The sequence below is a fragment of the Tenrec ecaudatus genome, chromosome 13 (genome assembly GCF_050624435.1).
Source record: "Tenrec ecaudatus isolate mTenEca1 chromosome 13, mTenEca1.hap1, whole genome shotgun sequence".
In the NCBI taxonomy this organism is placed as follows: domain Eukaryota; kingdom Metazoa; phylum Chordata; class Mammalia; order Afrosoricida; family Tenrecidae; genus Tenrec; species Tenrec ecaudatus.
The window spans coordinates 56,502,591-56,520,306 of NC_134542.1; positions in this window are offsets into that span (position 1 = coordinate 56,502,591).

The window sequence follows — 17,716 nt, forward strand, 5'->3', positions numbered from 1 at the left end:
TCCCCTCCCCCCATGTCCCCCTGGAACTGCCATCCCATTGTTCTCTCTTCTGGCTTGTTTATTCTGCCTATCCATTCCAGGTAGACATGCTATGTACTATCACAAGACTGAGTACCATGAAGCAATTTATCCGTTCGAAGAATCAACTTTTAGTAGCATTGATTTTTCCCATAATTTTCTTATTTTCTCTCTCATGAATCTCAGATCTCAGTCACGAGCCTGGCAGTTGGAAACTACCAGTCACCCCTCAAGCAAAAGATGAGATGTCCTACCCCCGACGGGAATTACTGTCTCCGCAGTTCACCAGGTCTGTTCCACAGGGTCCTAGAGGATCTCCGAATTGGAATCGATTGGATGACGGTGAGTTATGAATATGTTAACACAAGAAGTGTGTAGCTGCTTTCGTTATTTACACTTTCTAGTTAAAGAAGGTGCACTTTAGAAAGGATTCATGCTCGCCCCAGGCGTCACATTAGTTAGGGGCAGAGCCCTGATTGAAACCAGGCTCTTGCACCTGCAAAAGCCAGGTCGTACTATTTAAGAGTGTCTCAGAGTGTTCCAGGCTACCTGTTAGAGGGAGGATGGGATTCTGAACTCACAGCTGATGAGCAGAAGATCCGCGTGGCCCATAAGTGGATGAGACCCTGGGGAGATTGCCTAATGCAATTGCCCCCACTTTAAAGTCAGCCAATTGAGCCTATAAACCTTTAGTAACCTGTTCCAAGGCTATCCCGCAAGACTAAATCGCACCCACTGCCATCAAGTCGATTCTGACTCAGCGGGCCCCTTTCAGCCCCGGTGGAGTAGTGGGTACTGTTCTCACTGCTGACGGCAATGTCAGCAGAACAAACCCACCTGCTGCTCCGTGGGAGAAAGACCAGGCTCTCCACTCCCACCGCAAATTGCAGTCTTGGAAATGTAGAGGGACAGTCCTATCTAGTGTCACCAACGAGGCAGTGACTGAAAAATGGGACAAGAACCTACAAATCCATGGAATCACACAAATTTTTCTTCAAAACGCTTTACACAACAATTGCTTTAAAGATTTAGCAATGTAACTTGAACAGTAGGGTCAGTCATGAGCATGCCTCAAGGATTCTAGATAAGCCTGTAAGTAAGTAAACCACCAAAGACGAAATGAATCCATGTCTAAGCCAATGCTAACAAGTAAATGATGTTAGAAACCAAAATACTCGGTGACAAGCAACCAGCACATGTTCTCAATAACTGCAACAATCACTCAAAAGGCTTTTAGGAGACTGAGAATATCTTCGGTTTGTGACATCTGGTGTTGGTATAATGAGGAAAGTTCTGGTTAAATGTAGAACGTGTCACCACTTTGTCCTTGCATACAGAAACTAGAAAGCGTGTAGCCAACATCCTTGACAGCTATCTAGATGCAGCTCCTGAGGGGAGCACCGTCATAGACTTCGCTCTGCTCCCTAGACCCATGCCATTTGTTCCTTTGTTTTCTATATGTTCATTCATTTATTCAAAAAGAACTCACTAGATTGAGGGTTTCCATCATACCAGATACTGTGAGGCCTGGGTGGTTCAGCAATGGTCAAGCCAGGCTGATCTTGCAATGCCATCCTACATTGGAACCTGGTCTGAATGCTCCGATTCCTCCTTTTTTTCCTTCTCAGCAGTCACTGTTGTTTTACTTATGTAGAAAAATAAAACTCTTACATGCCAGTAACAGAATGCCTAGTTACATTGTTACAAATCTGCTCTGTACAATATTGTTAGAGCCACAAGGAAAGGCAGGTTTTGCAGACACTTGAGCAGTATGAGATGTGAAGTTTTCAGTACAGCTTGCAAGCTTCTATTCAGTTGTATCCTTCCCAGGCTGTTGGCTAATTTGGTTCAATTTTATGTGCTGACAGTCTTTGAAGTCACTATTTGCAGGGTTAAGACAATAAGGGAAAATAACTTTTTTTAAGCTCATGTAGTCATTTTAAAAAGAGATCTGGTGTTGTAGTGTTTAGGGTTGGGTTGGGGTCCACATGGTTGGCAGTTCAGAGCTACCAGCATCTCTGCAGGAAAAAGACTGAGATTTTGAGTTTCAGTGTTTCTTGGGAGTCACTTTAAAGACGGGAAGTGATGAACGTGGAAGCAGAGAAGGGCCGCGACTCAAATGTCCTCTACTACGCTTGTGCCTTCGGTGGAAAGATGAATAGCCTTTACCACAGATTTTGTGTACAGTGCCACAAGCATCTATTTAGAAGTTGGTTCTCTGATAAATCCTCTGCTGCATATAGACACCAGAGATGCAGTCACTCAGCAGCCAAGCAGTTGCCTTCTCTGTATCTGCGAAGGAGGGTGTCAGACCTGCCACTTCCCCTGCCAAATGATCAGATCTGACTTGAGTTAGATGCAGTATTGTTTAAAATGTATGTATTGTTTCATATAACCATAAAGCTGAACAAGTTCTATGCACTCCAGTAGAGAAAAATATATGTATAAGACAAACCATATCTAGGTATTGCCAGGGAAAAAACGTTCCTTTCATATGAATCCGGTCTCTCAATAGCCCCACAAACATTCTGGGAAGACAGAAAAACTCCTTTCATCTTTTCAATCTTCTGAAAAGCCTAAAACTCAGGAATGGGGAAACAAGGACATTAATATTCAGGCTGATTATCAGCATATGTGGGAGAAAGATGTAGCAGTCTGCTTCTGTCAGTATTGACAGCATTGGAAACATGTGGGGCAGTTCTGCTCTATCTTATAGGTCCCATAAAAGCCAAATTGACTCAAAGGCAATAGGTTTCATGAGCATGTAATAATAAAATTCCCTAATGATGTTGCTACTTCAGAACTTACATTTACAGTTCCACCTAACCATCTTTCTGGAAAGAACTCAAGGTGTGTGTGTGTGAAAGAGAGAGAGAGAGAGAGAGAGAGAGAGAGAGAGAGAGAGAGAGAGAGAGAGAGAGAGAGAGAGCAAACTTAAGCATATTACTCCACTTGTAAACCAGTCTGACAAGGGAAAGATCCTCTTTACCGGTAGAGAAAAAATTCTCAGATCATACCACCCCTGGCTTAGCCACATTTTTGTACTTTAGGGAATTCTCTCAAGAAGAACGGTGACTCCTCTTCAGAAATTGAGTATATTTGTTTTTCAAACTATAACCTCACCTTTCAAGAGAACAGCCAGCATGAAAGTTTATGGCTTCACCTATGAGTTCTACAGAGAAGACAATTCAGCCACAACTGGAGTCCTTTAGTGCATGCATGATTATGCATGACTAGTTAAACCTAAGAATACATACCCATGAACTATGAAAGCAGTCCAGCAATGAAACTATAACAATAAAAATTGATCTCTAAAAAGATAGTTTTCACAAAAATCATACTGTGCTTTCTGCAGTGGCACTGCCTAGATTGTTGCTCATTATGAGTAATGCCTTTTAATTAGATGCTACCTCCATAATGAGGACTCTTCTTAGACATCGTTCATTACCCTGTATTTTCTTTAGAAGGACCTCGTGAGAAATTGCTTCTTCAAATATTTGTTACATGAACAGTTGTAATTATCTTGGGCATTTTCTTTTATTTATTTATTTTCAAATCTCCTGGGCACTGGAAATTGGATAACTGACAGTTTCTGTTTTTATATTGGCTGCTAGAAAATTGAGAGCCAAAATTGTGGCTCACCCATCATAGATGAGTAGCTCTTCATGGTATGTAGTTTGAACCTGATGCTTTGCTTTGTCCCCACCCTTTTTTTTCTTCCACCCTTTTCCTCATTACATTTTTATTATTTTTGATACTTTTTCTACAACATACATAATACTCAGGAAATCAAGTACAATCATATGTTTACTCTCCAAATACATACATTCCTGGAGGAAAATTGAGAGGTGGGTAAATGAATAAAGATTCATTAAGGTTAACATTTCCCCTTTATTTCTCAAAATTTTTGTAATTAAACTTACAACTTACAGGGAAAAGGTGAATTGAGCTTTACAATGCTTCCCTGTATGAGTATATTTTGAAAGTAGGAGTGTGAGAAACGTATGCACCGCCGCATATAACATACTTCAGCTTGATTCTATGAAGGCAATGGGAAGGAAACTCACACATTGAGGCTAGCAGGGTCTGTGAGAGCCACATTTCAAAGGCATTTGTGTCCTAAGGAATTGTGTAGTTGCTGGTGAGAAGTTCGAAGCAGCTATCAGCGTTTATGTTGTTGAAGGATAGGAGACCAAAGTGGAACATACAAGAAGTGCTTTAGACAACGGAAGCAGTGTGGAGATTCACCTGGCAGAGGGTGGTGGATAAAGAGTCATAGCAACGGAGATCCGGAACTACAAGCAGTCTTGATTGATTGATTAAAAATTTACTCAGGCACCAGTTTTCAATTATATCCATCACCTCTAAAATAGCAGCCCTGGGAAAACTTTCCAGCCCCATTTTATAGTCATCTTGATAACGTTGGGCTATATTGACGGCCAACCCTCAAACTCACAGCGACCCCATAGGACAAGGAAAAACTGCCCCTGTTGCTTTGAGGACTGTCACTCTTCTTTGTCTCTCTTGACACTCTGTTTTCAGGTTCTACTTCCTGGTCTTCTTCACACTCTTTTTCTTTGACCAGCTTTATGGTTGTGCTCCTGCTAGTTCCTCTTTTTTACTCCCCCTCACCCCTTCACCTTTTATGGGTGGGAAGAGAACTCAATCATGTTGAAACGCTAGGGCAGTGAAAGACTTTGGCTTTGACTCTGTGAGGACAGAGGTCATTTGGGTATTTATGATCTATGTGATAAATGGCTAACCTTGGCTGCTGTGTGGATAATAGATGAGAAGATGAGAAAGAAGAATGGAGGCAAACCAGGAATATTAGGACATAATTTAGCCTTAGTGTTTTTTTAGAGTGAATGCTGTGGAAATGGTGACAATTATTGGTATTGTGGACATATATAGGATTTGCTTATGGAATGGAACTGCAGGATAAAGAAAGGGGAGAGAAGCAATGTGCTAAAATTGGTTTTGGTGACGATTGCACAATTAAATGATATGTGACTTATATGACAATAAAACTAACTTATAAAAAAGACTCCTTCATTATTGTTTTTTAAATATAATCAACTAGAATTTTTGACTAAGAAAATTGAAATGGGGAAGACCACAGGAGCAGGTTTGGGAAATCAAAACTATGTTAACTTAGGTAAATTTCAAAAGATTGTCAAACATCAGTGCCAAAGATGTTGGAGTGGGTTGTATGATATACAAGGGGGTTTCATGTAAATAGAATTAAAAAATAAAGTATAGAGATAAAAGGAAACCTAAACTCAAATATAAATTTAGGAGTCACCAGAAGAATTGATACCACTGACTTATGATGTTGGCAAGGAATATTAAATATACCATAGAAGGTATATTTAATATCAGACTATTAGAAGATCGAACACATATGTCTTGGAAGAAGGATTGCTAAAATCCTCATTGGCTTCAAAAATGTTTCACATGCTTTGCCTGGCATTCTGTGAGAAGCGCCTAGGCCCCGGAGAAAAAGTTCAGGCTTGGTAAAGTCGAAGGTCAGCGTCAAACAGGAAGCTCATTAATGAGATGGACTGACACAGAGCTGGTAACAGTGGACTCATACATAATAACAATTGAGAGGTTAGTGCAAGGTAGGGCAATGTATTGTTTCAGTGTACACAGGATCATTGTGAGTTGGAATCAGCTCAAGGGTACCAAACAACAACATAAGCTAAAAAATCTAGTTGGAACCACTCAGAGAGTGGGCGAAAAATAAAAAGATATTCCAAGTATACTGCCTTGTGGCAATGCATATTTTAGAGACAGATAAACAAGGAGAATCCAGCAAAGGGGCTGGGAAAGATCAACTATTGCAAGAAAGTGGCATCCCAGAAGCCAAATTGGGGATGGGGGGCGGGGGGGAGAGATCTTACAGAGGATAAATAATCAGTTCTACCAACTTCCTGAGCAGTTGATTAAGCTGAACCCGGGAATTGAACTTTTGGCAGCAGCGATGCCATTGTTGACCTCGATCGTGATTGCTGTGGGAGGGGGACATGAGAAGCATTCATTACAGTGGGAGCCTGTGGACAGATTCCCTTCCGAAGAGGGAAACAGGACATAGTAGGAGCATGAAAACTAAGTTCATTGGTTAGCATAGACCAAAGGACCAGGAAAGCCATCATACAAATCGTCTTTCACAACTGCTAACATTTACACCAGGGTAAGGCAGAATAATAGGCCAAGTCTCGAGTTTGGGGCTCCTCTGGGTAGAGTCACAATTAACTTTTAACATTAGACCCTTTTATAATTACTGTTTCTCAGCAACATCATAATAGAAGGGTAGAAACGGTAAATCTAAATAAATATTTTAATTTCAAGATATATGTTTTTTGTTTGTACTTGCCTACTAGCCTAAAGGTTAGCAATTCAAACCCGCTCAGCAGTACTTCTGAAGGCAGGAGAAGGCAGTCGATTTGTTTCTGTAAAGATCCAGCATCAGAGACCCCATGTAGCAGTTTTGTTATGTGACCCAAGGAATCGCCATGAGTCCAGACTGACTCTACAACAACCAGCAATAGCAGTCTTAACAGCCACCTGTGAGCTATGCATAGTTCTTACCCATGTTTTTACACATGTGGACAATGAGAAGTGAACTGGTTGTATTCTTTTCCTAAAGGCGCAAGTAAATTAGTTTCATTTGCCATGTGATTAACATGACATTTAATTAAATACTTTAACCATGTTAAGACGAGTTGTGTAATCATCATAACATTCAGTTTTAGACTATTCTTTCTCCTATATCTCTAATCCATTGGGCTTAGGTGGTTTGACTCCAGTCTGTAGTCCTAAACTGTTGACAGTGCTGTCTCGGTATGGCTGGACACTAGAGAAGGTCCTCTTGCCAACCATAGCGTGAGGTGGGAGACTCAGTTATTTAGGTCCTGAATCCGAAAGATCCATTTTTAGATCCACCCAGGAGAAGAGTCTAGATTTTGAATGTGATGCAAAGTTGAGACATCAAAGAAATGGAGGGGGATAAGGAGTGTGTGATAATAAACCACAGAATCTAGGCTTGGTGGAAGAAATGGGGAAGGAGAGACCATCATAGTGCGGTTCAGAGACTTGCTTCTTTCCTATTTCTCCAAGGTTTTTTAGACCCCCCTCATGATGTCAAAGAGTTAGTTTGAGAGAAATAACAAGAGTGATAGTTGAAATCAGCAGGGCCTTATATGAAGAACGCACAACTTTGCAGAGTAATTGTGGGAGGTGAGGAGTTGCTTGGGATGACTAGTAGCACCAGGGTGTGTCTCCGGTAGTAGATCATTGAAATCCAAAGGACTTAAAAGCCTGGGCCAAGCAGAGGATGTCAAGAAAGTATGAGTCTAGGGTGTTGGGTGGGGCATCTATATAAACACTGAAGTCACATATGAATCACTCAGGATGAGACAAGATGGGGTTCAGAAAACGTTGCAGAGGCTGGTGGTTTGCAATGTGAGCTTGACAAGAGCCAGAGAGATGGAACAAAGAGCCAGGCTGTCTGAAGGAGTCGAGCAGTCAGTGGAGTCAAGTAGGCCGCCCTTCTGTGAAACCACCTGCCAGTCATTGTAAAATAATGGGGAAGCCAAAGTCCCATGCCACTGAGAGGCGCCTAAACTGGCAGCACTCCTGAAGAGCTTGTTAAAGCTAACTTTCAAAATGTTGAAAGCCTTAAATTTCCTCAGAGGTCCAACACATTAGCAAAGTAAATATCAAAAAAGATTTAAATAGTTTAATTAGCTTATTTAAAGCCATTACCCTGATCGTATCAGGGAGGTGGGTACCCATTGATATGATTTTTTAGTTCTTTCATGTCTGATAACTGGTCCCTTCTACACCTTGTGGTCAGACAGGCTGGTGTGCTTCTTCCATATGGGCTTTGATGCCTCTCAGCTAGATGGCCGCTTGTTTATCTTCAAGCCTTTAAGACCCCAGATGCTGTATCTTTTGATAGCCAGGCACCATTAGCTTTCTTCACTACATTTGCTTATGCACACGTTTGTCTTCAGTGATCATATCAGGAAGACAGGCACCAACTGATGTGATTTTTAGTTCTTTGATGTCTAATAACTGGTCCCTTCTACACCTTGTGGTCAGACAAGCTGGTGGGCTTCTTCCATGTGGGCTTTGATGCTTTCTCAGCTAGATGGCCGTTTGTTTATCTTCTTTACTGAAGGCGTCTGCCCACATCTTTCTTCCATGGAGCAGCTCATGGGTTTAAACCAGGAACGTATTAGTTTGCAGTCAGTTAGCTGCTGTATCACCATGACTCTGTTTTTCACTGGGAGGTATGTATTCATGTTTCCCACATGGTTTGGGTTTGGGTTGTTTTGGGGTGTTTTTTTTTTGTAACTTGTGTTTGTTTTTCTTATTGTTGAGCAGTATTGCACTGCATAGTATTCGTTTACTCTTATACTTTCTATGGCCTGCATTTGTACTTGCATTTTTAAGCACATTAGAAGTTTATCTTCCACACTTTGATCATCTCTCTCCAGTTTAAATTAAAAACAACAACACACCAAAAAACCCACAAATATCAACAACCAAGTATAGCTCATAGAAGTCTGAATTTTAGTTACAGTCATGGAAAAATTACACCAATTAAAGGTGGGATTGCACATCCAATGACTGTAATTGTGATCATAAATTACACACTTGTAAAAAGTTGAAGTAGTAAAAATTGATAGATTATAATGTTCACATGCACATGCATGTGCGCGCACACATACACACAAAATAGCTACAAAGACTACTCACTCATAACTATCTCATGGGCTTTTGTATCTTGACTTGGAGATTTAGAGTTATGAGATCATGGGATACCCAGGTAATTTGGCTAATATCATATCTAATGCTTGTGTCCTGCTTTCTAGTTTGTTGGTGCTTGCATTTCAAAAGCTCGCAAGCTGCATAGATGGCCCCACAACTTGTTTTCATTCACTTGAGTCAACAGAGGGAAAGGAGAGCCAACAGCAGGAACTGGAAAGGAATGTGTATCTAATTGCCTCCATGACTCCCTGGCCATAAGGTCAAAAGAACTGGATGGTGTCTGGCTACAATGACTGAATTTTTATCAACGATTCTACAGAAGCATATTGATCAACATGGAGGTGGGGAAGCAGACAGAATTTCAAGTTCTCTTCCTAGATTCACAGAGGTTGGATAAACTCTTGGAATTATTGCCTTGAGATAATCTGTAAACATTTCACTCCATTCAGGATACTCTCTCCTTCATTTTGTCGTTTAAATGTAATGGTTTTCTCATGATATCTAGCAACAGTCATATAGTTTCAGATATGGAGACTGCGAGTCTCCTCACCTCCCCCTCTGTCATGGTCCATGTGGCAATGAGGAGTTTTCTAATGTGTTCTTTCAAAACTATTCTTTTTCCAAGTTTCAGATACAGGAAACACATGCAAGAGATGTGGCTTTTTATTATAGAAAGTGCTGTGTGTGAGGGGCACCGGGAGGAGTCCTGCTTCCTTGGCCCTTCATCAGCCTCACTGGTCACAGTGGGGGGGGGGGGTCCTCAGATGATTTCTGGAAATATTCTGTAGACAAAAGAAATCTGGCCTTTGTAACGCACCACCTGGTAGTGCAAATCTCTTGGTTCAGATTTTGAAGCAATGCACCAAGTCTTCAGAGCCCATTCATATAAACCTGTATTGAAGTCTTGCAACACAAGCAACACTGAAAATGAATGGGCTAAAGAAGATACCTGGACTATCAAAACGGCCTATTGTTGATAGAACATACTGTAACAGTTTCTTAGGAAAAAATACGTTTTTAGAAATTTTCTTTGGACAAAGGGGTTATTAGTTTTTCATGAAAATTAGTGTCAAGGTTTGATTAAAGATTGAAACATGAGCTGTGATTGCTCTTTTGGTTTGGAATGGTCTCATTGTCAGCAAATTTCAACTCTACTTTTTAAAACTCTACTTTGAGGTGCATTTCAATAAAAGTAACCAGAATTTTTATTGGACATTCATAACTTCTTATCTGTATTACTTCAAGGAAGCGAGCAATGTAACACAGTGTTCCTACGCAGAGACAATCTGGTATAAATATCTTTCAGGTATTTGCTTTGGCGGTTGTACATTTAACAGAATGTGTGAAGAAATACACAAACCCAGTGTCGGGCAAACACTATTAAAAAATTACAATTCCAGTGAATAAAATATGTTGGTTAAATCAGGACATTGAGTTTGGCTATATTTTAAAAATATTCCTACCAGGCACTGGTTTATTTGTAAATAGGAAAAGAAAGAGAAAGAAAGAAAAGGAAAGAAAAGAGAGAAAGAAAGTAGGCAAAATACCAAAACAGTAAGCTCTCCTTGATTTAGAGAAATCTGTTAAACTATTGCAGTTTTTAACTGCAGGATACCTAAATGCAACTGCCAACGTCTATAAATTTCTGGTTTCTCCATCAGCTATAGTTGACTCATCTCAGTAGAAAAAATGTCTTTAGAGATCGGTTTGACTTAATCAAAACAAGTGTTGGCATTATTCTTTTAAATTTAATTAAAAAGTACCTTGAAAAGCTCAATAGAAGATCTAGTTTGTGTTATATGCATGCACGTATGTATGTATTTGCATATATTTAGGAACATTGCAAATGTTTTTATGCAGTATATCAATTTTTATCATAGCATCCTTATTAGCTAAAAGGTTATGTAAAAATAGTAAACGTACCTGAGCTAAAATTTATGCCATCCATCTGCAAGGTTATCCCTTCAATAAACAGTTATGATATGCCTTTTGTACAAGGTGATATATCTGGTCCAGAGAGTGAAACCCTTAGGCCATACTCACCACCGGCACCGCTCCGTCCCTTCTATAGCTCCCCATTTGATTCATGACTCACCTTTCTATTGTCCAAATTTTCCATCTTTGGAATACTGGTCATCCTAATTCCATCCCAAGATCCTTCTGCAAAGATTGCCCATAAGCCCTTTGGAAGTGAAGCCAGGCCCCAGGGCATATGTGCTTTATACATCAGTGTCCTCTAGCTAACCCTGGATCTAAGAATCTCCACAAGGAAACACATAATCTCACCTACCATTCTCTCCAGCCCACTTTCAAGCTAATGGTCCAACTAGATAACATCAGAGAATAGGACCATGAGCCGGACCTCGGTTTGTGGACAGAGACAGAGTAGAGGCAGGAAGAAGTCGGAATCCTGTAAGCCTAATGAGAGATGAGTCCCAGGAGCCCCAGGTATTTAGGTCAAAGGGCCCCACACTGTTTCTTGCGTGCAATCAATAAAATCCATTTCTGTTCTTTTTGCACACGCTGTTTGCTTTATTTCAATTGGTTCATATAGTAGGACAAGGAATTAAATTCTAAGATATTTCCCTGTTATCCAGAAACTTGCAGACGAACACAGAGCATAGGCAGGAATTGCAGTACAGGCAAGTGTTTTAATATGATTTCTAAAATGCTAATAGAATTAGGTCTTGGCCATTTGGAAAGCGTAAGCTAGAATTTCCTCTTATTCCCTATCACTCAACAACAAAGTCCCCTAATTTGATTTTAAAACATGACTAGAAAAGAATACAATTGAAAAAAGAAAACCCGGACTTGCTTCTTTAATTTAACTATGCCTCTTTTTGCTTTGTGCAAATTAAGCAGAAAAGCAACTCGTGAACATATCTGAATATATCAGAAATAAGTGTGTAGTATCAATGATTTTAATGTTATGCATACTTTCAGAGGACTGTTAATAAAGCAAATGGAGTATCTAGTCAAAGGCATTGCAGGGAAAATAGATTAAGCGTATACAAAAATTACCTTTTATGCAAAACAGTCACGCAAAGATACAGTTCAGAACCGGACATAAACTAGAGCAAGTTACATCAACTCCCAGGGTCAAATCTCTCCCTTTGGGGGTCCAGTGGCTGCCAGCTTGGGTGTTCACACCCCCCCTCCACTGCAGACCAGGTGGGCCCTTTGTCACGCTCAGGATTAGGCCCCATAGGCTAGGCTAGGGTGCCGCAAACTGCAGCTCTAAGCTATCTGTGACTCTTTCAGTACATACATGAGACTCTGAAGTAAAATTGAAAAAATAATTTTAAGAATATTATTCCAATATGGTGATTTCATTTGTCTGTAAAAATATATTTATGGCTCTCAAATAATGTTTTAAACATTGTGAGGGACAGAAATGGCTTTCGGTTTCAAAAGTTTGCCAACCCCTGGTCTAGGTCAATCCGCTAGGCTCAGGAGTTCACAGGATTCCTCACCTCAGACCAGCCAGCCCTTCACCTCCTCACTCCTCTCTAACCCCTTTGGACCAGGTCAGCAGACACCGGTGGAACGTGTCCTAACTCCACCCATCTCTTCCGGGCCCTTTATCCCTCACTTCACTCACCAAGTGGACCCAAGTGGTTACCACAATGAACAAGCCTATCAGACTGTCTACTCCAGGGGCTCCCTTTCGCGTGCAGTCCCAGAAGGGAGCTTGCTTTTACGGACAGATTTTTTCTGTAACCATGTGCTCAATATTTTAAAAGCCAGTATTTTTTGTTTTCCCCCTTGGTCGGTGGGTCATCCCTTCCAACTGAAATCTGTTCTCGCAGTAGTTCTGGGCAGGGCTCCTGTTTCCACCTGAATCTCCAATGATACGTAGACTTCTGTCTTAACAGAAAGCCTGTTCCTTCTGGGTGATTCCTAATCCCTCTTTTAGCATATCCCATGGAGTACAGGCTGAATTCTGGTTTATAAGCTCTCTGCAATCCTAAGAACTCTATTGATTTCTATCACGCATGTAGATCTGACAATACCAGGAAGGAAAAACTTTCAGAATCCATAGTGCAGTCAAATCATCCTTAACCCTTCTAAAAACACCCGGCTTTACTCTTCATCACCTCCTGGTTGTGTCTCTACATACAAATCGCCTTGGGCCTCTGGCAGGAAGGATCCAGCAGGACCTGGCCCCCATCAATCACCTTGTTTAACCAGTCTGGCATTTTCCCTAGGCCGCCCCAGAAAGCAAATGTGTTCCCCTCAGTTAGAGCATACCTCGTATTACCCTTGAAGCCATTATAATACACAATCATCAAAGCAACCACTTAAGAATCAAAAGTTTTACTTCCTGTGTCCTTTGTTCTTTCTCTTACAAAGGACTGTGTTTCCAGTAAGTGTGGAGTCATTGCAACAAACCCCTTTCTGATGCCACCTGTAAGGGAAGAGACCCTGGGGTCTGTGAGTCTGACTGGCCTGGGCTCCCCCAAGAGGAAAGGGAAACCAGACTCCATTATCAGCCTCACGAAGGCCAATTCGATTAGGCTGAGGTCAGTCAATTGACAACCAACTTTCTCTCCCATAGCACGTATTAAGGAAGTTAACAAGTTACAAATGCTCCTGAAACAGTTATTTGGACAGGACAGCCTCTTCTCAGCTGTGCCAGTGTCAGGTACTGCTCCTCTTTGGCCTCTAGGACCCACAAGGCATTGCTAGTGCAATGTTACAAGACTCATAAGCCTGCCAATAAATGCCCAAAGGGCATGGCATTTTACTGTAAGCCTCAGCCTAAAGGGACTCGGCTCTGACTCTGTGGCTCAGCGATCCCAGCTCCCCTAATTCAATGCCTAGAAGCGCCCCACTCCACAAATCAGCCCTCTACCCAGAGGCACCTCGCTTGACTTGCTCTGCGGATTGGAAAGCTTCTGCTCTTGTCTCATGCTCTGGCTCTTGGCTCTTCTCTGACTACTGCTCCACTCCTTTCCTCTGTTGCTCCTTTGGCGTCTGTGTTAGTCTGGGTGGACTAGAGAAATAAATGCAGAGACACTCATTATATGTATAGGAGAGAGCTTTATATCAAAGAGCGATTTGTATAAAGAAAACATCCCAGCCAGATCCAGATCAAGTCCCTTAGTCTGATATTAGCCCATAAGTCCGACGCTAGTATATAAATTCCTCTTCAACTCACACAGCACACGCAATGACGGCAAGTGCAGGAAGATCACAAGCAGGTGGGGAAAGTTATGTGGATGCAGTGGCAATGGAAGCATCTCGGCACTGGGGTGGGTCTCTATGTGGCTCCTCCAGCTCCAGGGCTCTGGCTGCCATCAGCGTGGCTCCATGTGGCTTGTCAACAGGAATGTGAAGCAGAGAGAGTGTGGCCCACCTCCAGGAAGAATGAGAGGAAGTTCCCAGAATCTTCATGAGAAGGTCACGCCCACAAGGAGGCATCAGACTGTGACCTGATGGACAAGCTAGACTCCACTCCTTCACTCTTAATATCCTCAAGTTGACAGAGATTATGTAACTACCACAGTGTCACGGCTGTCTCCTAAATCAAGGAAGTTCAATGCACAGCGATCATGGGGTCCAATGACACACTCCATTCCTAATTCTTCTTTCTTGCTTGTAATGAAATCCCTGCTTCTTTCTTTTGAGGCCCCTCATTTTACACCCAGTAGGATGACACCCACAATGACCTTGACTCACAGTCATTCACAACTGGCACTCATCAGTGTTGTCCCCTGCCTTCTCGTATCCTGACCACACAGGAAAGGACTGTTTGGTGAGACGAACAAAGGGTATGGCTAGAGGACCCATATGAAATAATACACTTCCCTGGAGTCATGTAAGTCTCCTTCATGATGAAATATCACTTCATGGTTTTACATAAGAACACTTTCTAATACATAAAAAGGGAAAAATCTAAAAATCTGCTGAAGTAGATTACTCACACGATGAAAACTTTACACAATAACATCTAGATAATATCTTATTTTATTTTCAAAATTACCCATTTCACACATTTTATCTCCTACCAAAGCCCATGCTTTCCTAAAAAAAGCAAATGGAAATTTGAAGATTTATTTATTGGAGACATACCTTATGCCAAACTATGCAGAGCAAATTTACATACATGAGACACAAAACTATTCATGGAACTATTGATTCACATATTACAGGAATTGTGATATAATTATATATAGGTATCCCCCCATTTCTCAAAAGATTACCTTATACTACTTCCCTCTAAGAAAGATTTGCTTTAGTATCTGTTTCCACGAAGGGAAAGATAGCCCTGGAAGATTTTCGGCTTTGAACGTTCTGCAGTTTTTGGCAGCGCACACCTGCAGCGGCACAGACAAGTTCCTGGCCCGGACTACACACACCGTATCTCAGCATCAAGCCGTCAGAGCGTTACACATGTTCATCAGCACTACATGAGTTAGCATGATGTTGTATTTGCTATTTGGTGAAATTCGATAAGCTATTTGGGGGGTCTGAGAATGCTTAAAAATTTCCTGCATCATTTCACTGTAATTGCTTCTTAGCTTCATGCCATTTGAGCTCCAGCAGATACACATTACAATACTTGTAAGAGAGACCTGCATGTTTTAAAAGATAAGATAACCGACAATTCCAGTAACATTATCACTCATTTGAATTAGGATCAAACACAAGACAAGTTAATCAGATGTTTTCTGACCTATATAAAATGTCTCAACGTTCCCACATCTAGTTACTAGGGGAGTGGGCGTGGAGGAACCTTATCTTTAAAACTTTTTTCCCCATGGATTCAGAAGTGGCTTCTTTTGATTCTCCAGTCTGGCATGGATTTGACACATACTTTTATGGTGGCCCTTGTTCCAGTAGATCAGAGTTGTTGGTTTCTGTCTTATACTCATAAAAGGAATTTTGGAAGGCAGAGCTAGGTCTCACTTGTGGTATCTGCGGGCTTACCACAGTGCCCCGCATGGAGGACACACTTTACAGGCTGAGTGGCGGTGAGCTGAAGACTGTGTCACTAGAGGTTCGACCACCAGTGATGTTAATGTTGACAAGATGCAGGCTTTCTCAACATTTGGCAGGATAGAAATAACGCTCACACAAATTATCCTGGGCAGCATGAGAGCGTTTCTTTCTAAATTTGTCTTTATAGGTAGGGAAGGAACTGTTCTGCAATCCCCTAAGTGCCCACCTGAGATTACATGTTAGTACATTTTTAATAAACATTTTTAATATTTAACTTGTACTAACTCTTAAAATCTACTTAGCTACAGGAATAACATTTAAAGAGGTGCCTACTCCAACATTTTTCTATATAGGGAACTGAGCAAGTTGTGGTTTATAATGACTCCCAAGGGTAGTTAGGTTAAAAGACAAGAAATAATGTTTTCACATGTGAAGTCAGGAAGGTGCTTTTCTATTGCAAACAAAGGAACCAGAACATATAATTAGGAAGTAGATTACTTTCTTTAGGAAAGAATACCTGGAAAAGGGAAGTAGAGAATGCTTGTCTGAATTGTTAAGGAGGTTATTTCCCTTCAAAGTACATACTACCTATAGGCATATCTGGCGTATCCAGGCCTAACACACACATTCCATTTAAAAGGATTTTAGCCTATGCTTCAACGTAAATGATCCCTGTTTGCTCATGCAAGATTATTCATTGCTGCAGACAGGTCTACACATCGTCGTGTACAAGCCTTTCTCTCTGCTGCTGCTTTTCCTGGATTGATATTTCCATAGCTGGAAGAAAATCACTGCATTGAAGATTTCCCTGCACACCTGGATCATAGGTCTAGTTGACTGCCTTAGTCCAGCCTGACAGACCTATTGCAAATACCCGCTGTCCTGTTTCCTCTCCCACAGCCTTTACACATTTGCAGAGTGCAAACGCAAGGCTCCTTTGCAAGGCTGCTTCCTGTCCTGGGAACCCTGTCAATCCCACCAGAACCCCGATCTAATTCCCACGCAGACGTGAAGAATGGCTCTGCTTTTCACTTCTATGACATACTTTTCTGTCCTTCAAGGTTAGGTTAGGTATTCTCTCTGAGGGGCGCCCAGTAGCCCTTATGCAGAATTGTCCACTCACTTATTTGTCCCTCTAGTGAAAGTGTTATCTTTGAAGGCGGAGCCTGTGTTGTATCCATTTTCCTCAGCGACAGAAAGGCCATGACGCCATGGGGAAAAGAGAAAAGATTCTGGATTTGCAGAGTCTGTGTCCCTCCGCAGCACCACTACTGTGGGCAAGTTGCAACCTCTCTTTGGCGCAGTGTCATTGTCTGTAAAATAGGATGAATGCAGCATAGTTTCCTAGATTGACAGTAAGCGTTCAACTATGTGTTGGGTGTCGTTCATAAGTACTTTAGGTGTGTTATCTCACTGATTCCTGACTATAATTCTATGAGCAGGTAGGATCTATAGAGATCAGGAAACTGAAGCATAGGAAAAGTAAGTCACTTGCCCAGGAACACACAACTGATAAGGGGCAGAGCCAGGATTCAAACCTAGGTAGTTTGTCGGATTCCAGACCACTTATATCTCCTGACTACGCTCCTGAGAGGCAGGGAGGGCAAGACTTTGGCTTTCATTCTTTGGATATGTTGTCAGGAGAGAGCAGTCCCCGGAGGCCACCCTGCTTGGTACAGCAGAGGGACAGCGACCCAAGAGGAAGATCTTTGACAAGAGGGATGGACATCATGGCTGCCTTGATGGGCTCAAATCTAAGAACGATTGTGAGGAGGACCAGATTGGGCAGGGTTTCCTTCTGTTGTAGAGAGGGTCGCTAGGAGTCAGGACAGACTCAGTGACACCCAATGGCCACCGCCACAGCACACTCCATTGCTAACTCCCAGGGGCAGTGGTGCTTCAACATGGATCCTCATGTGGGGATACCCACCCCCCCAACCATAACATGATTTTCCTTGCTACTTCATCACTGTCA